General features: G+C 42.9%; 1 protein-coding gene and 1 long non-coding RNA gene across 8 annotated transcripts in view; one reads left to right on the top strand and one right to left on the bottom strand.

The window, feature by feature from the left end:
- The window catches only part of ZNF169 (zinc finger protein 169), a 133263-nt gene that overhangs the window by 34871 nt on the left and 74379 nt on the right, over window positions 1–24013 (bottom strand). For 2 of the 7 annotated variants that reach the window (XM_007969818.3, XM_073021436.1), the window contains exon 1: window positions 13047–13353. The exons of 3 other annotated variants lie outside the window; for them this stretch is intronic. The gene's annotated coding sequence lies outside the window, so the exon portion shown is untranslated. 2 more of the 7 variants (XM_007969816.3, XM_073021437.1) reach the window with 2 other exon arrangements.
- Window positions 13494–24013, top strand: part of LOC140712903 (uncharacterized) — a 74095-nt gene continuing 63575 nt past the window's right edge. The window contains exon 1 of the long non-coding RNA XR_012094719.1: window positions 13494–13594. This is a non-coding gene — a long non-coding RNA (uncharacterized lncRNA). The remainder of the gene's footprint in view (window positions 13595–24013) is intronic.

Here is a 24013-nt window from a genome sequence, read left to right on the forward strand (position 1 = left end):
ATTACATTTAATGGTGAGGAACTAGATGCTTTCCCGCTAAGATCAGGAACAAAAGCAAGGATGCCCCCTTTCATGACTCCTATTCTACATCACTGATAAGACAATGAAAAGACAAGCCACGGACTGAGAAAATACAGGAAGAAAAATGACAGAATAGGAAAAAGAGACATAGACCAATGCATAATCATAGTTAAGAAAATTTATTACACCTCACTCAGTTAATGGAAAAGTGAATTGACAATAAGTCAGGAAATGGATGATCTGGAAAACACTACTGGACAGTATTGATCTAATGGATATTTACAGAACACCAAACCCAACAAGTACAGAATACATATCCTTTATAGGTGTACACAAAACATTCACCAAAGTAGATGAAATACTGAGGCATATAAAACAAATCTCCAATTTCAAAGGACTAAAACTGAAAGAGTACAGTCCCCAACTTACAATGGTTCTACTCACAATTTTTCGATGTCTTAATGGTGTGAAAGCAATACACATTCAGTAGAAACCATACTTCTTTTTAATTTAGTTTCTGAGAGGTAGTCTCACTTTGACACCAAGGCTGGATGCAGTGGCACAGTCACAGCTCACTGCAGCCCCAACTTCCTGGGCCAAGCAATCCTCTTGCCTCAGCCTCCAGAGTAGCTGTGGCTACAGATGTGTGCCACCATGCCTGGCTTTTTCTTTTTTTTTCATAGAGATGGGGTCTCACTGTTTGTCCAGGCTGGTCTAGAACTTCTGGCCTCAAGCGATCCTCCTGCCTCAGCCTCCCAAAGCACTGGGATTACAAGGCATAAAGCACCATGCGCACTCAAAACCCTACTTCAAATTAGGAATTTTAATCTTTTCCAGGGCTTACAATGCTGGGCAGCAGCAGCAAGCTACAGCTCCAAGGCAGCCACACAAGCATGAAGGTAAACAACCCATACTCTATAGCGGACCGTGTTGCCAGATGATTTTGTCCTTTCTGAACCAAACTAATGTATTTCTTAAGTGTATTTGATTGATGTCTCATGCCTCCCTGAAATCTACAAAACCAAGCTGTGCCCTAACCACCGTGGGCACATGACTGCCCAATTGTAGGCTAATGTAAGTATTCTGAGCAAATTTAAGGTAGACTAGGTTACGCTCTGATGTGCAGCAGGTTGGTTAGGTGTATTAAATGCATTGTCAACTTAAACAATACTTTCAATTTACAGTGGGTTTATTGGGACATAATCCCATTGTAAGTCAAGGAACATCTGTATATTATTTGCCCAAGATGGAACTAAAGCAGAAATCAGTAACAATAAGATATTTTTTAAAACCTTGATAATTAGAAATCAAGCAGCCCTTATCTAAAGGAGACATGAATCAAAGAAGAAATTCCAAGGGATACAAGAAAATATTTTGAACTCAGTGATTCTAATAAACCTATTAATACATATCACAACTTACCAAATTTGTGACTTGGAGCTGTTCCAGGCTGAATTATTCCTTGTCTCCCATATTCATATATTGACATCCTAATCCCCAGTACCTTAGAATGTCACTGTCTTTGGAGGTAAGGTCTTTAAAGAGATAACTAAGTAAAAATGAGGTCATTAGAATGGGCCCTAATCCAATATAACTGGTGTCATTATAAGAAAAAATTCTGGCCAGGCGCGGTGGCTCACGCCTATAATCCCAGCACTTTGGGCGGCCGAGGCGGGTGGATCACAAGGTCAGGAGATAAAGACCATCTTGGCCAACATGGTGAAACCCCATCTCCACTAAAAAATACAAAAAAAACTAGCCGAGCGAGGTGGCGGGCACCTGTAGTCCCAGCTACTCGGGAGGCTGAGGCGGGAGAATGGCGTGAACCCGGGAGGCGGAGCTTGCAGTGAGCTGAGATCCGGCCACTGCACTCCAGCCTGGGTGAGAGCAAGACTCCGTGTCAAAAAAAAAAAAAAAAAAAGCAGCAGCAGCAGCAAAAATTTGGACATAAAAAGTTCCAGAGGGAAGACCATGTGAAGACACAGGGAGGAGATGACCAGCTACAAGCCAAGGAGAAAGGCCTCAGAAGAAACCAACCCTGCTGAAACCTTGATCTTGGATTCTATCTTCCAGAATTGTGAAGAAAAAATTTCTGTTTACAGCCACCCATTCTGTGGTACTTCGTAATGGCAGCCCTAGCAAATGAATAGGCAGTTCTGAGAAGGAAAGTTATAGGTTTAAATAAATCTGCTTTAAAAAAGAGAAGTCTTAATTAAAAATAACTCAGCTCCCATCTTAAGAAGCTAAAAAAAGAAAAGCAAAAAGAACCCCAAATAAGAAGGAAATAATAAAGAGGAAACTATAATGAAATAGAAATGAAATTATAGAGAATTAAAAAGTCAAAGGGTGTTTGCAAAAAATATTAAAATTGCTAAACCCTAGACCTGAAACTATAAAACTCCTAAAAAAAAAAAATAGGAAAAAGCTTCATGAAATTGGTCTTGATAATGATTTCTGGAATATGACACTAAAAGAACAAGCGACAAATATAAAATAGACAAACGGGACTACATCAAACTTAACAACTTCTTTGCAGCAAAGAAGAGAGCCAACACAGTGATAAGGCAACTTACAGAATGAGAGAAAATATTTGCAAACCATATATCAAATAAGGAGCTAAAATGTAGAATATATAAAGAACTTCTACAACTCAGTAACAAACAACTCAATTAAAAATGGGTAAAGGACTTGAATAGACAATTCTCTAAAGAAGGTATACAAATAGCCAAGAAGCATATGAAAAGATGTTCAACATCACAAATTACCAGGGAAATGCAAATGAAAACCAAAATGAGATATCACCTAATCCCAATTTGCATGGCCACTACAAAACACACACACACACACACACACACACACACACAGAAAACAAGTGTTGACAAGGATGTAAAAAATTAGAACCTTAGTGAACTGTTAGTGGGACTGTAAAATGGTGTAGCCACTATGGAAAACAGCATGAAGGTTCCTCAAAAAATTAAAAATAGAACTACCATATTATCCTGTAATCCAACTTCTAGATACATATCCAAAGGAATTGGAAGCAGATGTATCCATTCAACGTATGAACGGATACGGAAAATGTAGTCTAGCCATACAAATGGAATATTATTCAGACTTTAAAAGGAAGGAAATTCTGGCACATGCTACAACATAGATGAACGTTGAGGACATTATACTAAATAAAATAAGCCAGAAAAGAAAAATATTGCATGATCCCACTAATATGAATACTAAAGTAATTAAACTGATAGAAAGTAGAATGGTAGTTGCTAATAGATGGGGAAGAGGAAAAGAAGGAGTTGCTATTCAATGGGTAAAAGATTTCAGTTCTAGAGTTCGGCTGTACATAGTTAACAATATTACACAGTATACTTAAAAAGTATTAAGAGGATAAATATATGTTATGTGGTTTTTTTGCCACAATAATTTAAAAAAAGAATAAGAAGATCAAAGCTCTTACAACCCCCTCCAAAAAAATTACTAAACCCCTAAGAAAAGTGATTAAATTAAAATTTAAAAAGACAAATTTCCAAGATCAGGAATGAAAGAGGAAACATTATTACAGATCCTACATACATTAAAAGGACAATAAGAGATTCTTACTAAAAATAAAAACAGGCCGGGCGCGGTGGCTCAAGCCTGTAATCCCAGCACTTTGGGAGGCCGAGACGGGCGGATCACGAGGTCAGGAAATTGAGACCATCCTGTCTAACACAGTGAAACCCCGTCTCTACTAAAAAAAAAAAAAAAAAATACAAAAAGCTAGCCCGGCGAGGTGACGGGCACCTGTAGTCCCAGCTACTAAGGCAGGAGAATGGCATAAACCTGGGAGGCGGAGCTTGCAGTGAGCTGAGATCTGGCCACTGCACTCCAGCCTGGGTGACAGAGCAAGACTCCATCTCAAACAAAAAAATAAAATAAAATAAAAACGACAGGCCCCAAATTGGTGAAATGAACAAATTCCTTTAATCACAAGGTTTACCAAAACTAAAATGGTAATTTTGAATAGCCCTACATCTGTAAAGATATTAAAATTATGATTTTAAACTTTAACCAGAAGTAAAAGTTCAGGCTCACAGATAAATTCTGTCAAATACTTAAGTAGGAGAGAAGGCAGTACTTCCCAATTCATTTTATGAGGCCAACATAATCCAGACATCAAAACCTGACAAAGTCATACACTTCCTGAAAAAGTCCTTTAAAAATAATAGAAAGTCAAATACAGCAATAGGTTATAAGGATGACATGGGAACACATGAGACCCATCCAAGAAATGCAACGTTAGTTTAACTTTTTTTTGACTCAGAGTCTTGCTCTGTCGACAGGCTGGAGTGCAGTGGCGCAATCTCAGCTCACTGCAACCTCCGCCTCCTGGGTTCAAGTGATTCTTCTGCCTCAGCCTCCCAAGTAGCTGGGACTACAGGCATGTGCCACCATGCCCAGCTAATTTTTGTATTTTTAGTAGAGATGGGGTTTCACCACGTTGGCCAGGGAGGTGTCGATCTCTTGACCTAGTGATCTGCCCGCCTCGGCCTCCCAAAGTGCTGGGATTACAGGCGTGAGCCACCGTGCCCAGCCAACATTAATAGTACACGAATGTAAAGATGAAATTGGGCTTATTTGGTATAAAAATTATACAGAAAGCATTGTTAAATATGAAATCATGCTTAGCTTTCTTTGGGCTATATTTGTATAAATATGTTATTGGTATGTGTTCCAAAGTTATGGGAAACTCCTATAATTCTGATATATCTTAATGTACATTATCAGTAATAATTATAATTGTTATGTTAAATTATTTTGTGCCACAGAGTTAACAGATTTCCTTGTCAATTGTGTCTGTAACTATGGCTACCCTAAAACTTTTTGTCATCCATAAACAATTGTTGTCTTGTTTTGGTCCTCTTTAGAAGGCAGTTTTATAAGCTGGGCACGGTGGCTCGCGCCTGTAATCCCAGCACTTTGGGAGGCCGAGGTGGGCAGATCACCTGAGGTCGGGAGTTTGAGACTAACCTGACCAACATGGAGAAACCCCATCTCTACTAAAAATACAAAAAACTTTAGCTGGGTGTGGTGGCACATGCCTGTAATCCCAGCTACTCAGGAGGCTGAGGCAGGAGAATCACTTGAACCCGGGAGGAGGAGGTTGTGGTGAGCCGAGATCACACCATTGTACTCCACCCTGGGCAACAAGAGTGAAATTCCATCTCAAAAAAAGAAAAAAAGAAGGCAGTTTTATAATCAGCTGTAAAGCTCTAACAGGTGCTTTTGAATGCAGGTTTCCGATAACTTTAGAGGTTGTGACATCAGAATAGACGAAAAACGTTCAGGACTTGTGACAAGCTAAAATGTTCATTAATATCAAGCAGGACAGCAAATAACTGCATGAACTGAACTAATAGGAGCCTGGAGTGATCTTTTTGACATTTTGCTTAAAATATTGCTAATCCTTTGTTTTGCTTTTCAGTGTCAAGGAAACTTTTCTTTTGAGCTATTAACAGCTTGTAACAAGTATATGCCTATGAACAAAATTTGGAGCATATTTGTTCCTCTCTACCTGGTTCCTTCAAAATTTGGAAACTATCTGTGAGTATTCTTAATTTATGGCAATACAGTTATTTGCATAAGTGCAATAAGAATCTGTTTTATTTTGTAACAGGACACAATTGGAAAAACTGGTTATTTTACCAAGGCTTTAACTGGAATGATGTGCTCTCCTTTAAGGAATCGAACTTCACTTATAAAGCCAATAAAGTCCTTGGAAACTGGCCTCATATTTTGTGTACACAGTCCCTGTACCGGGTTTCTGATCTGTGGTAAGTAATCACTTTCTGACAGGCCAGGAACCCCAAGTTATCTTAGAACCTCAAGAGGAGAGGCATTCACCTAACTGATAGGTATTTGATGATACAAATCCATGGCTAGGCTTGGCGTTAAAAAGTCTTATCTCAGATTCCTTCTATGAAACAAAGTTCCATCAAAGCCAATTTAAAAAGCCCACGTGAAATATAATTATTCTTCCTGCACTGTATACAAATAATTAGACCAAGTACAATGAAGAAAACCAGTCCTACCATGATTTATCTTTTAATAAAAATGGGAAACTGGAGAGAGAAAAATTATGTTTCAAAAACTATAGTACACCTGTTGTTAAATTCTAGTTTCACCTGATGTTTTTTCAGCTTTTATTATATTCTACACTTTGGATTAAATTCTAATTTTTCTGTCTACAGGTCTCCAAAATACTATTTTCAATTTTTTCCTCCTTCTTTTCCTTTTTCCCCATTTTTCCTAATTTGAAACCACTGAAACCTAAGCTGTGCCTTCTTGAAGCCCTGTGAACTGAAGACTAGACAACTTAAACTCCAGAAGAAAACAGCAGCAACCTATTGATATGTGTTGCTGTTGCATACTATTATGTTTCAGCAGGCACTGCCTCTAAGCCCCCAAAACAGAGAGTGCTACCGGGAACAAATCGAACTCTTCCACTCCAGCGCTGCGTTCGGTGCTCCGTAACAATGACCACATCTCGGCAGGAAGTAGCCAGAAAGATTATGACACCCCATCTCCCTACAATTCTCGTGATAAATAAATATACAAGCATGACAGAAATCATGTGCAGATTGACAGTGGGGATTGTGGCAGGTCAGGTCTCACTAAGAACTGTTTCAGTACTGACTGTGGGGTTAAGTTAAATATTAAAGGCCAGTGCCCTTATACAAAGGCTGGGATGTAACAAAAGCTCATCAAGAGTTTTGCCTAGGCCTTTCCCGGGCCTTAAAGCATGGCAAAACAACTAACTTTTTTTTTTTTTTTTTTTTTTTTTTTTTTGAGACACAGTCTCTCTCTGTCACCCAGGCTGAAGTGCAATGGTGTGATCTTGTCTCACTGCAACCGCTGCCTCTGGGTTCAGGCAATTCTACTGCCTCAGCCTCCTGAGTAGCTGGGATTACAAGCAAGCACCACCATGTCCCCCTAATTTTTGTAAATAACTAAGGAATTCTTAACAGGACCCATTTAGGATTAAACAAGTTTTATTGTGGGTCTGAAGAAACTCCCTAGGCCTCCACAAACAAGTTTATTGAGGATCTGAGGGAACTCCCCAAACCTCCATGATTTAGCAGGAGATAAAATAAGAGTAATCACCCCAGCAGCTGGACCCATTTAGATTAAATAAATTTACTGAGGCTCCAGAGGAAGGTCTTCAGGACTCAGACCTTATAGATTAAAGGAAGTTAATCACTTATGTCTTTAGATGAAGGCACACTTACATGTAGAGATATAGCTTGGTATATAAGCTCTGGAAAATTTTGTAATTTATTTTATTTTATTTTATTTTTTTGAGACAGAGTCTTACTCTGTCCCCCAGGATGGAGTGCAAAGGGGCGATCTTGGCTCACTGCAACTTCTACCTCCCAGGCTCAAGTGATTCTCCTGCCTCAGCCTCCCAAGTAGGTGGGATTAAAGATGCCTGCCACAAAACCTGGTTAATTTTTGTATTTTTGGTAGAGACAGGGTTTCACCATGTTGGCCAGGCTGGTCTCGTACTCCTGACCTCGAGTGATCCGCCTGCCTCAGCCTCCCAAAGTGCTGGGATTACAGACGTGAGCCACTGTGCCTGGCAAAACTTTGTAATTTTGAGTTTTGCAATGATTCCTGGGCCTTCTCCCTGTAACCAGTTATAGAAATAAAAACTCTCTTCCTCCCCAGTTCATCTGCATCTCGTTATTGGGCCAGGAGAAAGAGCAGCCTGACCCTCAGTTTGGTCCAGGAACACAACTGTAAAATGCTACAACTATTTCTGAAGACTGTATGGCAGGTTTTTAAATGTTAAACATACATATGATCTAGCAATTCCCAAAGTACCCAAGAGATATGTTTTTAAAAAAACAGGGCACAAAAAGAGTTATACATCAGCCTAGTAAATGAACCCTGGAAAAGAAAAGAATTGTACAAGAATGGTCACAGTGGGTTAATTACTATACCTAACAATCAAAAACAACAGAAAAAGGAGAATGGATCAATAAAAAGGTAGCAGACTCATACAACAGAATACAATAGAAAGGAACAGGAATAAACTACTGATCAAGGAACAAGGTAGAAACAGAATACATACTATATGATTTCATTTGCGTGGAATTCTAGGAAAGGCAAAACTTTAGTGACAAGGAGCAAATCAGTTATACAACAATATACACTACTTAAAACTCATCAAATTGTACCCTTAAGAGTTGTGATTTTGTAATAAAGTTGATTTTTTAAAAGACTCCAAAGACATCTTCAAGTAAAAGAAAACCAGTAAAATTTACTGCCAGCAGAACTGCCCTGTAAGAGTTTCTGCAAACTGAAGAGAAATGATGCCAAATGGAAACTTGGATTTTCTGTGGTGACTGAAGATCACCAGAAATGATAAATAATGTTCACACCCCCAAAAAACTATCTTTTTCTCCTAATGTCTTTAAAATACATGACTGAGGCCAGGCGCAGTGGCTCACACCTGTAATCTCAGCACTCTGGGAGGCCAAGGTGGGCAGATCACTTGAGGCCAGGAGTTCAAGATCAACTTGGTCAACGTGGTAAAACCCCATCTCTACTAAAAATACAAAAATTAGCTGGGCATGGTAGCATATGCCTGTAATCCCAGTGACTTGGGAAGCTGAGGCAGGAGAATTGCTTGAACCCGGGAGGCGGAAATTGCAGTGAGCCAAAATTGTGCCACTGCACTCCAGCCTGGATGACAGAGCAAGACTCTACCTCAAAAAGATAAAATAAAAGACTGTTTATAGCAAATATATTAAAATTGCATTGTGATTGACAGCATATGAAGATTCAATACATATGGCAATTATAGCCTGAAGAATGAAGGAGTAGGTAGGTACAAGTACAAGATCCTTCATTTTACATGAAGTTGTACAAGATTACATAGACTGTGAAGAGTTACAAATGTATACTGTCATCTCTAAAGCAGCAGCTAAAAATATAAAGTAAAACTGCAAAGCAGTATAGCTAAGTGGCAATTAAGTTATATTGAATTAAATTAAATTAGAATGTTAAAAAAAAAAAAAAAAAGTTCAACTGGCCCAAAAAAGGCAGGAATAGGAACAGAGGAAGAAAAAAAAAACAGTAAAAGAGACCTAAATCTAATTGTATCTATAATTACATGACATAAACATTCCAATTAAAAGGCACAGACTGGGCACGGTGGCTCATGCCTGTAATCCCAGCACTTCGGGAGGCTGAGACAGGAGGATTGCTTGAGCGCACGAGTTGGAGAACAGCCTGGGCGACATAGCAAAACCTCGTCTCTAAAAATAAATAAGGCACAGATTGCCAGAATGGATTAAAAAAAAAAAAGCAAGACCCAACCATATGTTGTCTACAATATAAAGACTTTAAATATAAGACATAGGTCAGTTGAAAGAAAATGAATGAGAAAAGATAGAACATGCACAGAGTAAACATAACAAGACTGGAATGGGTATATAACTATCAGATAAACTATATTTCAGGACAAAGTATTACCAGAAATACAAAGGGATGTTTCATGATAATAAAACAGTCAATTCATCAGGAAGATATAACAAAGATAAATGTGTATGCATCTTATAGTAATAATGCTTCAAAATATGTGAAGCAAAAATTGACAGAATTCAATGGAGAAACTGGCAAATTCCATAGTCCTAGTTGGAATTAACACCCTGCCACAACAGTTGATAAAATAACTAGAAAAAAAAAATCCATAAGGAAATAACAAGATTTGAACATAATAACTAACTTGACCAAACTGATATTAGTACACCACTGCACAACAGAATGCACATGCTTTTAAAGGGCCTATGGGACATTCCCCAACTCACACTACATGCTGGGTCGGGAAATAACTCCCAATACATTTGCAAAGACTGGTATTCTACATCATTTGTTCTTTGACCTGAATGGAATTAAATAAGAAGTCAGTAAGTATATCTAGAACCCTCCCCCCACTAATATTTAGAAATTAAATAGATGATGCACAGAAAGGAACTGCAGCATTCATCAAGTGCAGACAATTGTTTTGATGACTTTCACTGTAAAAGCGAACAGATAGGGTAATGAGGGCAGTTAGAAATCATGACCCTTCTCGGCTGAGCGAGGTGGCTCACGCCTGTAATCCCAGCACTTTGGGAGGCCGAGTCAGGCGTATCACAAGTCAGGAGACTGAGACCATCCTGGCCAACATGGTAAAACCCGTCTCTACTAAAAATACAAAAAAAAAAAAAAAAAAACCGCTCGGCATGGTGGTGCAGAAGAATCGCTTGAACCCGGGAGGCAGAGGTTGTAGTGAGCCGAGATCGCACCACTGCACTCCAGCCTGGGCGACAGAGCAAAGCTCTGTATCAAAAAAAAAAAGAAAAAGAAAAAAAAAGAAAAAAAGAAATCATGACCCTTCTCTTGTCAGAACCCGGCAGCAGATCCCGCTGATCTCAGATAAGATTCGCACACAATCTTGGCACCCTAGGCTTTCCCTAGTAATAGCCTAACCCCTTTTTCCATCTGAGTTTCTATCCTCCATGAACTTCCTTTTCCAGGCAAAAAGAACAACTCCTCATACCCTCAGAGTCAATCAGTTGCACAGTCCAGGTGGGTGCCAAGCACTGTGTCAGTGACCCATGAGGAGCCAGACAAGGCGCCTGTTCCCTCAAAGAACTATCTCAAAACCACTGGGACAGTCGGACAGTTGAGATGTACCATGCAAGCCGTGGAGTCCTCATGTAATAAAGTGCTCTGCAACTAAAAAGGACACTGGAAGTAATTCTGCCAGAGAAAACTCAGGAAAGCTTTGCAGTGGACAAACATCTGTAGTGAGGCATCTTTTGAGATAAATAGGGAAACAACACAGCCTGTATAGGTGATACTAAATAAGTTCCGTTAATTCTGTTGGGTATGATCATTAATGCTGAAGTTGTTTCTCTTTAAATTCCTTATTTATGAAAGATGCATACTGAAGTATTAGGATGGTGCAAAAGTAATCGTGGTTTTTGCCATTTACAGATGAAATGATATGACATCTGAATTTTGTTTTAAAGCACTACATCACAGAAGTGTCATACACAAGTTTTACGTCATTCCACATTCACAGCAGCTCCACGAGGTTAAGTACCTTGCTCAAAGTGACAGCGACAAAGGGAGAGACCTGGATTTGAACTCACACTATGAAGGGTCACTCAAGACAGCAAACCCTGGTATAGACCCCTAGTGAAAGAGACAATTTCCAAAGAGATCCACACTTGGGGTTGCAGATTTGGGGGAAAGAAGACAGATCAGTCATTTATAAGTGGTGAAGCTGAGTGATGAATCCATGGAACTTCCTAACTACTTCTGGATATCTCTGCAATGTTTTCATACTGAAAAGTTAGAAATAAGAATGTAGGTCTTGGCCGGGCGCGGTGGCTCACGCCTGTAATCCCAGCACTTTGGGAGGCAGAGGCGGATGGATCACAAGGTCAGGAGCTCAAGACCAGCCTAACCAACATGGTGAAATCCCATCTCGGGCCGGGCGCGGTGGCTCACGCCTGTAATCCCAGTACTTTCGGAGGTCCAGCACTTTCGGATCATGAGGTCAGAAGATCGAGACCATCCTAGTCAACATGGTAGTCTACTAAAAATACAAAAATTAGCCAGGTGTGGTAGCACGTGCCTGTAGTCCTAGCTACTCAGGAGGCTGAGGCAGGAGAATCCTTTGAACCCGGGAGGCGGAGTCTGCAGTGAGCCAAGATCACGCGGCGCCACTGCATTCCAGCCTGGGGACAGAGCGACACTCCGTCTCGAAAAGAGAAAGAAAGAAAGAAAGAAAATAAAAGAAAAGGAAAGAAAGAAACCCCATCTCTACTAAAAATACAAAAAAAATTAGCCGGGCTTGGTGGTGGGCGCCTGTAGTCCCAGCTACTTTGAGGCAGAGAATTGCTTGAACCCAGGAGGTGGTGGTTGCAGTGAGCTGAGATCGCGCCACTGCACTCCAGCCTGGGCGACTGAGCAAGACTTCATCTCATAAAAAAAAAAAAAATGTACGTCTGGATGCCTTCCACCCAACTTCTTCCCCCACCTCCAGGAATTCAAGGAGTCATTCAACAGCCCCCTGGGGCTTGAGAAAAATGTTCCTTGGCCCTATGGGCACCATTCTACTTGTTGCAACCCATGCTCCCGGAAGGGTCCCAAAGTCCGAGGGAGCCACACAGCTGCAGACGCCGACAATCTGGACACAAGTACGCACCCATGTAACCCACGACCCAGGGATGTCTAACTCCAGCCGAGCCCTTCTCAACTCACCAAGGCGCAGCAGGGCCCCCAGACCCTAAGGCTACTGACCCGAGTCGCATGGCCCTAGGGGTCCCCCCACTATCAAGACCAAGTCTGGATGTCTATCCACAAACAGTCCTCCCCCACAAACCCCAGTCCTTGCGGCCAAGCTGCTCCATCACCACCGCGGTGCACCAGCCAGCCACAGGAGTCCTAATAAACAACCGGACTGAGGTTGGCCGCGCCACTGTACTCCAGCCTGGGCGACAAGAGCGAAACTCTGTCTCAAAAAACAAAACGAAGACCAAACAATTAGCCGGGCGTGGTGGCGGGCGCCTGTAATCCCAGCTGCGGGGGCAGGAGGATTGTTTGAACCGGCGGGTGGGAGAGTGGGGGGCGCGGAGATTGCAGTGAACCGACAATGCGCCATTGCACTCCAGCCTGGGCGACAGAGAGAGACTCCGTCTCAAAAATGAATACATACATACATACATAAAATTTAATAAATAAATAAACAACCCGACTGATGCCCAAGCCGCGTGCCTCCCACTAATGAGGAAGTTTGCTCCAACCAAGGATATCATGTCCCCCAAAGCCACATTTGCTGGCCCTGAGACCTCCAAGGCGCGATGATGGGAGGGAATGGCGCTATGCTGGTGGGACGGAATGGCGCTATGCTGGTGGCAGGATGCTGTCTGGGTACCCCAGGCAGAGCCCACTCAACGGCCCCAGAAGTACCGGGGACGCACCTGCGGAGTAGCGCGGGAAGTCGGTCCCAGGCCTGCACTGGCCCCTCCAGGTCAAGATACTGGGCCCAAAGCCCCGCCAAAAGCACGCGACAACGCCAACGCCCCCTCCCCACCAGAGGACCTCCGCCAAGACCTCTCTCCGGGGTGGACGGCGCACGCCCAGACCCCACAGCCGAAACTCAAACACCAAGGAACATGTGGCCACAGCATGGACTGCCCATGCCAGCTTTCCCGATCTTCCTTCCCGTGGAAGGGCCGCGGAAGCGGGGACCACCTCCGGGCTAGCGCGCAAGAACTATGAAAGGACACTCACCACGCACCGGGCGACGATGGCGGGACGCGGAAGTACGCGAGCTGGACCGCCCCTGGGCACGGAACTACACTACCCAGACTGCCCCCGGGCGCGCAACTACCCTACCGTGGATGCCCTGGAGCGAGGAACTACAACATCCAGAATGCCGCGAGGGGCGGGAACGCCGCATCCCGGAGAAATTGTGAAAAATCAGAAAGTAAAATCTAACTTTCGGGTCCATGAGAAGGGAGGTCAGGTGAGCACTAAGTCTTTCTATTTAACTTTTTATACGATCTTTCTAATTTAATTTTTCTTTAAAAAAAGATGTTACTTGTCCTCCATCCTGCAAATTCACATCTGTGATTTTGCACCCCTGTACTTTATTTACTTACTTCTTTTTTGAGAAGGGGTCTTCTCTGTCGGCCAGTCTGCAGTACAGTGGTGTGATCATAGCTCACTGCAGCCTCAAACTCCTGGCCAACCAATTCTCCCACCTCAACTTTCTGAGTAGCTGGGAATACAGGTGCATAGTACCACAACCGGCTAGTTTTTTGTTTTGTTTTTTTAGAATCTGGGTCTCGCCGCCAGGCGCGGTGGCTCACGCCTGTAATCCCAGCACTTTGGGAGGCAGAGGCGGGCGGATCACCAGAGGTCAGGAGTTCGAGACCAGCCTTGCCAATGTGGTAAAACCCCGTCTCTACTAAAAATACAAAAACTAGCCAGGCGTCGTGATGGGCGCCCGTAGTCTCGGCCACCCAGGAGGCTGAGGCAGGAGAATCGCTTGAACCCGGGAGGTGGAGGTTGCAGTGAGCCGAGATCACGCCACTACTCCACCCTGGGCAACAGAGTGAGATTCCTTCTCAAGAAAAAAAAAAAGAAGAAGAAGAATCTGGGTCTCGCTATGTTGACCAGGCTGGTCTGGAACTCCTGGCCTCAAGCAATTTTCCCACTTCAGGCTCCCAAGGTCCTAGGATTACAGGCGTGAGTCACCGCGTCTGGCTACACCCCTATTTTTTGTCAGTTTAACTTTTTGTACCTTTAATTTTTGTGGGTACATAGTAGGTGGATGTATTTATGGGTTACCTGAGATGTTTTGATACAAACATGCAATACATAATAATCACATCACAGTAAATAGGGTATCCATCACCTCAAGCATTTATCCATTGTGTTTGGAACAATCCAATTATACTCATCTTTTTAATGTAAAATTAAATTTTTTACTATAGCCTGTTGTGCTAGCAAATACCAGGTGTTATTTATTTTTCTATTTTTTGTACCCATTAATCATCCTCCACCACCCCCTACTACCCTTCCTAGCCTCTGGTAACCATCCTTCTACTTTCTTTTTTTTTTCCTTTTCTTTTTTTTTTTTTTTGGGGGGGGGACAGGGTCTTGTTCTGTCACACAGGCTGCAGTGCGGTGGTGCAGTCTCGGCTCACTGTAGCCTCGACCTCCCCAGTCTCAAGTGATCCACCCACCTCAGCCTCCTGAGTAACTGACACTACAGGTGTGGCCACCATCTCAGCTAATTTTTTTATTTTTTATAGAGATGGGGTTTTTGCCATGTTGCCCAGGCCCATTTTGAACTCCTGAGCTCAAGGGATCCACCTCTCTCATCCTCCAGAAATGCTGGGATTACAGGTGTGAGCCAGGGCGCCCAGGCCATCTTTCTAATTTCTATGTCCATGAGTTCAGTTGTTTTAATTTTTAGCTCCCACAGATAAGTAAGAACATGTGATGTCTGTCTTTCTGTACCTGGCTTTATTTCACTTAGCATAATGACCTGCAGTTCCATCTGTGTTGTTGCAAATGACAGAATCTCATCTTTTTATGGCCGAATAGTACTCCATTATGCATAAGTACCACACTTTCTTTATCCATTTGTCTGTTGATGGACACTTAGTTTGCTTCCAAATCTTGGCTATTATGAATAGTGCTGCAGTAAACATGGGAGTGCAGATATCTCTTCAATATACTGATTTCCTTTCTTTTGGGTATATACCTAGGATTGGGATTGCTGGATATTTTTTTTTTTTTTTTTTGAGATGGAGTCTCGCTCTGTCGCCCAGGCTGGAGTGCAGTGGCACAATCTCGGCTCACTGCAACTCCGCCTCCTGGGTTCAAGCAATTCTGCCTCAGCCTCTCGAGTAGCTAGGACTACAGCCATGGACTACCATGCCCAGCTAACTTTTTGTATTTTTAGTAGAGATGGGGTTTCACCATCTTGGTCAGGCTGGTCTCGAACTCCTGGCTTCGTGATCCACCCACCTCAGCCTCCCAAAGTGCTGGGATTACAGGCGTGAGCCACCACGCCCAGCCCTGGATTGCTGGATCTTATGGAAGCTCAAGTTTTAGTTTTTTGAGGAACCGCTGAATTGTTCTCCATAATGGCTATACTAATTTACATTCCCACCAAGAGTACAAAGATTCCCTTTTCTCCAAATCCTTTGCAGCATTTGTCATTACCTGTCTTTTAAATAAAAGCCATTTTAACTGGGTCACGATGATACCTCATTGTAGTTTTGATTTGCATTTCTCTGATGATCAATGATGTTGAGCTCCTTCTCTTATACCTGTTTGTCATTTGTATATCTTTTTTTTTTTTTGAGATAGAGTCTCATTCACTCTGTTGCCCAGGCTGGAGGGCAGTGGCATGATCTTGGCTCATTGCAACCTCTGCCTCCTGGGTTCAAACAATTATCCTGCCTCAGCCTCCTGAGTAGCTAGGACTACAGGCACATGCCACCACGCCCAGCTAATTTTTGTATTTTTAGTAGAGACAGAGTTTCACCATGTTGGTCATGGCTGGTCTCGAACTCCTGGCCTCAAGTGACCCACCTGCCTCAGCCTCCCAAAGTGCTGGGATTGCAGGCGTGAGCCACGATACCTGGCCACATTTGTATGTCTTTTGAGAAATGTCTGTTAAGACCTTTTGCTCATTTTCTAATCAGATTATTAGATTTTTTAATAGAATTGTTTGAGCTAGTTATATCTCGGCTCACTACAACTCCGCCTCCCTGGTTCAAGTGATTCTCCTCCCTCAGCCTCTCGAGTAGCTAGGACTACAGCCATGGGCCACCATGCCCGGCTAATTTTTTATATTTTTAGTAGAGATGGGGTTTCACCATCTTGGTCAGGCTGGTCTCGAATTCCTGACCTCGTGATCCTAGTTATTAATCCCTTGTCAGATGGGTAGTTTCCAAATATTTTCTCCCATTCTGTGGGTTGTCTCTTCACTTTGTTGTTTCCTTTGCTGTACAGAAGCTTTTTAACTTGATGTGATCCCATTTGTCCATTTCTGCCTTGGTTGCTGGTGCCTGTGGAGCATTTCTTGAGAAGAATTTGCCCACTTTAGTGTCCTGGAGTAGTAGTCCTTCTCTTGGGTTAAATCTGCTTGGTGTTCTATAACCTTCTTGTATTTGGATATTGATATCTTTCTCTACATTTGAGAAGTCTTCGGTTATCCTCCCTTTGAGTAAACTTTTTACCACTATCTCTTTCTCTACCTCCTCTTTAAGGCTGATAAAGCTTAGATTTGACCCTTTGAGGCTATTTTCTAGATCGTGTAGGTGTGCATCATTGTTTTTTATTCTTTTTTCTTTTGTCTCCTCTGATTGTGTATTTTCAAATAGCCTGTCTTGAAGCTCACTAATTCTTTCTTCTGCTTCATCAATTCTGCTGATGCCTTATTTGGTTCATTTGGTGAGGTCATGTTTTCCTGGATGGTTTTAATACTCACGGATGTTCGGCTGTGTCTCGGCATTGAAGAGTTAGGTATTAATTAATTGTAGTCTTTGCGATCTGGGTTTGTTTGTATACATCCTTCTTGGGAAGGCTTTCCAGATATTCAAAAGGACTTGGGTGTTGTGCTCTAAGCTGTATCTTCAATAGAGTGCCCACAAGCCTAATGTTGTGGTTCTTGCAGATCTGTAGAGGTGTCATCTTGATGCTCTTAAACAAGATCTGAAGGAATTCTGTGGATTACCAGGCAGAGACTCTTGTTCTCTTCTTTTACTTTCTCCCAAACAAATGGAGTCTCTCTTTCTCTGTTCTGAGCTACCTGTAGCTGGGGGTGGAGTAACCCTTAGTGTGACCACCACCACTAGGACTGTGCTGGGTCAGTCCTGAAGCCGGCACAGCACTGGGTCTCACCCAAGGCCTCCTGTAACCACTCCCTGGCTACTGCCTGTGTTCACTCAAGGCCCCGGGACTCTACAATCAGCAGGTGGCAAATCCAGCCAGGTCTGTTTCTTTCTCTTCAGGGTGATGAGTTCCTCTAGGCCCTGGGAAGGCCCAGAGATGCTGTTGGGAGCCAGAGACTAGAGTCAAAAACTTTAGAAACCCACCTGTTGTAGTTCTATTGTACTGTGACTGAGGTGGCACTCAAACCACAAGATGCAGTCCTTCCCACTCTTCCCTCCCCTTTCCAAAGTCAGAGGAGCCTCACGCCATGGCTACTGCCACCACAAGCCAATGGGGGAGCACTGTCAGGCTGCCAACAGGGGTCCCTTAAGGCCCAAGGGCTCGTCAGCTTGTGGTGAATGCTACCTGGCCTGGGACTCACCCTTCCTGGAAGTGGGCTCCCTGCTAGCTCAGGGCAGGTCTAGAAAGCCTGTCCAAGAGCCAAGGCCTGGAATCAGTGGCCCCAACAGCCCACTTGGTGCTCTCCTCCACTGTGGCAGAGCTGGTACCTAAGGTGCAAGGCAAAGTCCTCTTTACTTTTTCCTCCACTTTTTTTTTTTTTTTTTTTTTTTTTGAGACAGATTCTTGCTCTGTCACCCATGCTGGAGTGCAGTGGCACGATCCCGTTTCATTGCAAGCTCCGCCTCCTGGGTTCACGCCATTCTCCTGCCTCAGCCTCCCAAGTAGCTGGGACTACAGGCTCCCGCCACCAGGCTAATTTTTTGTATTTTTAGTAGAGACGGGGTTTCACCGTGTTAGCCAGGATGGTCTCCTGATCTCCTGACCTTGTGATCCGCCCGCCTCAGCCTCCTGAAGTGCTGGGATTACAGGCATGAGCCACCGCACCAGGCCTTTTTCCTCCACTTTTCTTAAGCAGAAGGAGTCTCTCCCCAGAGCCACCACAGCTGGGAATGTGCTAAGTCTCACCTGAAGCCAGCAAGTCTTAGAGCCTCACCCAAGGCCCACGACATACTGTCTGGGTATTGCTGCTGGCTATTAGGGTCCAAGGGCTCTTCAGTTAGCAGGTGATGAATCCTGCCAGGCCTGGTCCTTCCCTCCAAGGCAGCAGGTTCCCTTATGGCCCAAGGTGTGTCTGGGAGCTCGGGCCTGGAAAGGGGGCCTCACAACTCTGACTGGTGCCCTATCCTGCTGTGGCTGAGCTGGTACCCAAGGTGCAAGACAAAGTTCTCCCCACTCTCCCCTCTCCTCTCAAGTGGAAGAAAGGGATCTTTTTTGGAGCCACGAGCTCTGCAGCCTGGGGTTAGGGGAGGGGTGGCATACTCCTTTAGCCATACTGGCTGTTGTCTCAGTAGGTTGTGTGCTTCCCCAGTCCACTGGCTCTGAGCGCAGTTCATCACTAGAACTCTCCTAAGAGTCACAGTCCTTGTGGCCCAGACTGCCTTTCGAGTTTATTTAGGGCCCTCCAGCCAGAGGTGGTGAGATTTGCAGTAACTCAAATTCCAACCACTGGGATAGGTGATTCCCCTCTGGCTAAGGCTGGTGTAAATTCTCCCTCCATGGGTGGGCATGGGCTGGGTTTGATCCAGTTTTGCTTTCTGGTGTAACAGGGCAGCACTGAGTTCAATGCAATATCTCATCACTGCTGCGCTTGCCTTCTCCCAAGAACACGGATTCTCTCTTCGCACCAGAGCCACTGCTGGGGGATGGGTCAGGGGCTTTGGTGATTCAGGACTGTCTTTCCTACCTCTTCAGTCCCTGTGCTTACCTGATTTTTGGTTCTTGTAAAGGTGCTTTTTTGTGTAAATAGTTGTTAAGTTGTTTTTCTTTTCTTTTTTTGTTTTTTTGAGACAGAGTCTCGCTCTGTTGCCCAGGCTGGAGAGCAGTGGCGCGATCTTGGCTCACTGCAAGCTCCACCTCCCAGGTTCATGCCATTCTCCTGCCTCAGCCTCCCGAGTAGCTGGGACCACAGGCACCTGCCACCATGCCCGGCTAATTTTTTGCATTTTTAGTAGAGATGGGGTTTCACTGTGTTAGTCAGGATGGTCTCGATCTCCTGACCTGGTGATCTGCCCGCCTCGGCCTCCCAGAGTGCTGGGATTACAGTTAAGTTGTTTTTCTTACAAGGGGGAGTGCTCAGTGGAGCCTCGCATTCCCCCATCTTGCTCCACCTCCCACCCGCATGTTTTCAATGGCAGTGTGTATGAATGTACTTCTAAAAATGCCAAAAATACTGGATTTTTTTCCTGTTATAAAGAAGAAGATTCTGAATTTTTTTTTTTAAATTCCAATTGATTATAAGAAGAAAGATAAGGAAAAACTAAACTTGAGGACATTTAATACTGTAGCAATTAAAGTTATCTTACTAACACAAAAATTGTTTATTAGATGTAAGAGAATAATACGCTCAGAAATATACCAAAGTCTTTGCAAAATGAGACATACTCTTTTTCTAAGAATTTGATAAAAGTGGTATTTTTAAGTTACTTCCTATTTGCTTCTTCTCAAAATGAAGTAACAGGAACCAGATTTAGCCTTTCACCTTAATCAACATTTAAAAGGACAAAATATATGAAACATTTGAAGACATTTGACATCAGACAATGAAGAGCAGTGATCTGCAAGATGTGGGTAATGATGCAGGCGAGCCCTTGAACTTCCCGCAGATGGAGAGAATTTCCAAGTCATAGCACAGAGAAGGGAAACTCAAGTGGAGCACGGAGTTCAACTGGAGGAGATGGAACTGGGGATCTGAGGAGGCCTACGCAGCTAGAGTTCACAGAGCAGAGTACAGAAAGGGAGAGAGAACGCCGGAGATGTGCAGAGAGTCCTCTTCCTCAGGTATTAGTTGAGTGCTGACCAGCATGTACACGTGAGGAAACTCCTCAAAATTCGGGGTAAAAAACACTAGAAAGGGTTAGAGGGCAATACTGTGAGCTCAAAAAGAACATCAATACTGTAATGTCTGTTCCCACCAGATAGAGTGGAAATGCTAATTCACATGGCATCAAGTCATGTACTCAAAAGGGTTTTGCCTCTAGTGGGGCAAAAATTAACCTAAATGCTTCTCTGGTCTCACCTAATAGAGCTTAAATCCAAGACTAGAAAGGATCAAATTGTTCCCAGGTAACTTAACTGCATCCCAGATAAAAAGCTCAAGAATATTTAAAAGAATACAAAACTATCCAGCATCCAATAAGGCAAAACCGGGGATTTCTTTTTTCTATTCTTAGCCCTGCTTCCATCCTAAGACCCTGGATTTTAGAATTCCAATTAAAAAAATGCTAGCATGCAAAGAACATATTCCCCAAAACGAAGAGAAAAGTCAACCAATAGAAATGACACAGAAAATATAATGAAAAGGTAAGGGCACAAGGTGGGCACAGTGGCATGTGTCTGTAGTTGCAGCTACTTAGGAGGCTGCTTAAAAATATTGGGACGATTGCTTAAACCTAGGGGTTCCAGACCAGCCTGGGCAACCTAGCAAGACCCTGTCTAAAAAAGAAAAAAATAGGAGGCGGAGCTTGCAGTGAGCTGAGATCGTGCCACTGCACTCCAGCCTGGGCGACAGAGCCAGACTCCGTCTCAAAAAAAGAAAGAAAGAAAAGAAAAGAAAAACCAAGATAAGAGCATTAAAACATTTATTATAACTACAACTTCAAGAAACTACAGGAAACACTTCTAGAAGAGTTTTTCTATACATCATGCCATACTGGATGTCAACTTGGCCACACTATAATGACCAATTACTTGGTCAAATAGTCGTCTAGATACTACCATGAAGACATCTTACAGGTGTGATTAACATTTTCAGTCAGTTGACTTTAAGGGAAATTGCATTCCATAATGTGGGAGGGTTTCATCTAATCAGTTGAAGGCCTTAATGGCAAAATCTGAGGTTTCCAGAGAAGGAATTCTGCCTGAAGACTCTAACAGAAATCCTCCCTGATGTTTTAGGCTGCTGTCCTGCCCTGTGAATTTTAGACTCAAGATTGCAATATCAACTCTTACCTGAATTTTCAGCCTGCCTGCCCTACAGATTTCAGACTTGCCAGGCCCTGCAATTGTATGAGCCAATCCCTTAAATAAATCAGTATCTCTCTCCCTCTTGATAAACAGATGAACAGATAGAATATATATGTATATACATACACACACACACATATCCTATTAGTTTTTTCCTATCCTATTACTTTTTTCTTTATATATCCTGTGTATACATATATCCATATATATCCTATTAGTTCTATTTCTCTGGAGGACCTTGACTGACACAGTTGGTATTGCAGCAGACTGGACATTTCAGGGGAAAAACAACTTAGCCTGAAGACATGGAAGGGGAAACTATTCAAAGTAAAACAGGGATAAAAATACTCAAATGAAAATTATTATTATGAAAATTATTTGATGAAAATTATAAGCCAACAGATTAAAGCATCTCAGTGAAGCCCACGCAAAGGAAACATAAAAATAACAACACCAAGGTACAACTGCTTAAAAGCAGCTATAAAGAAACTTGTTTTAAAAAGCCAGAAAGAGGAGACATATTATGTACAGATGAACAAAGATCACGGCAGATTTCATTCAATAAAAAATGTGGCCGGGTGCAGTGGCTCACACCTCTAATCCCAGCACTTTGGGAGGCCAAGGCGGGCGGATCATGAGGTCAGGAGTACGAGACCAGCCTGACCAACATGGTGAAACACTGTCTCTACTAAAAATACAAAAATTAGCTGGGAATGGTGGTGTGCACCTGTAATCCCAGCTACTCAGGAGGCTGAAGCAGGAGAATCATTTGAACCCAGGAGGCGGAGGTTGCAGTGAGCCGAGATTGTGCCACTGCACTCCAGCCTGGGCAACAGAGCGAGACTCCATCTCAAAAAATAAAAATTAAAAAAAAAAAAAAAAAAAAAAGGCAAGGTAAAAGGAGCAACATCTTTGAAGCACTGGGAAAAAAAAAAAGCCAATGTATCACCTTAGAATTTTTTACCCAGTGAAGAGACAGGATGTCCTTCAATCAAAAGGAAAAGGATACTAGATGGAAATAGGGATCCACATAGAGAAATGAAAAACAGTAGAAAGAATATGTAAAAGCTGTGGTTCCATTTAAATAGCTTTAATACATAATAAAGTGTTTAAAGTAATAAGAAGGTATTGTGATGTTTCTGATATATATAGAAGTAAAATGCATAACTATGATAACACAAAGGCCAGGGTTGAAATGGAAGCACACTGTTGTAAGGTTCTACTTTGTGTAAATAGTATAATACCACTGAAGGTAAATTGTGGTACATTAAAGATGTATAATATAAACTCGAAGATATAACTGAGATAACACAACCAACATATACCCAATGAACCAACAAAAGACAAATAAAATCATTAAAAATACTCAATTCAAAAGAGGGCAGGGAAAATAAGAATAATGAACAGATGATAGCTGGGCACAGTGGCTCACGCCTGGAATCCTAGCACTTTGGAAGGCCGAGGTGGGGAAATCACCTGAGATCAGGAGTTCCAGACCAGCCTGGCCAACATGGTGAAACCCAGTCTCCACTAAAAATACAAAAATTATCCAGGCATGGTGGCACACGCCTGTAATCCCAGCTGCTTGGGAAACTGAGGCAGGAGAATCGCTTGAACCCAGGAGGCAGAGTTTACAGTGAGCCGAGATCACACCACTGCACTCTAGTCTGGGCAACAGAGCAAGACTCCATCTCAAAAACAAGCAAACAAAACAAATAAACAAAGGGAAGTTGCACATTTCCAGTTCACTCATAGTGGTCAATCTTTGGATCCACATTTCAGCCAACCAACCAAACTGTGAGAGCCCTTTCTAAGTCCCTGAGCTGAAACATTAAGTGTAGAATCTCTGCTTAGTGGGCTCACATTAATGAATTCAACTTGATCCAACTTTCTGTTCCTTCCCCCATTACCCAACACCCTTAATACTGATTCCTGAATATGTTCCCTGCTTTCTACTTGTTTAAACTAGAAAATCAAGCATTTCTTTTGGAATATAGTATACCTTCTCATGGGTTACACTTTGTACCTCATCTTTAGGGACCTGCTGGAACTTCAGTCTAGGTATAAGTTTAGAAATGAAAAGGGGTGGTGCATATGGGTCTTGAGAAAAACCAGCAGTGTCTTGCAAGACAACTGCCTCAGGGTAGGTCTTTACCATTTCCTTAGGCAATGCAAGGTTAATCCCCTCAGGCAGACGTGGAAAGACCAATATCACTGCAGGTTTGGAGGCCAACTCCACTGGGTTTGGGGAGACCTCTTCCACTGGCAAAAGATTCATCAGAGTTTGGAGGCTCAATGTCTCTAGCCTTATTAAAGTCATTCAAGTTTACAGAACTCCATTCTTTTCCAATGTCCTCACTTTAAGAGTAGACACCTACGCGACTTAGAGTTCAACTTGTGCTGTAATTCAGCCAATCATAGAATGAGGTTCTGCATTTGATTTTTCAGCAATTTCAGCCCTGTGCCTATAGGAGATAAGGCTCTCCTTCAGGGTACGCCTAGAAAC

The sequence above is a fragment of the Chlorocebus sabaeus genome, chromosome 12 (genome assembly GCF_047675955.1).
Source record: "Chlorocebus sabaeus isolate Y175 chromosome 12, mChlSab1.0.hap1, whole genome shotgun sequence".
NCBI lineage: Eukaryota > Metazoa > Chordata > Mammalia > Primates > Cercopithecidae > Chlorocebus > Chlorocebus sabaeus.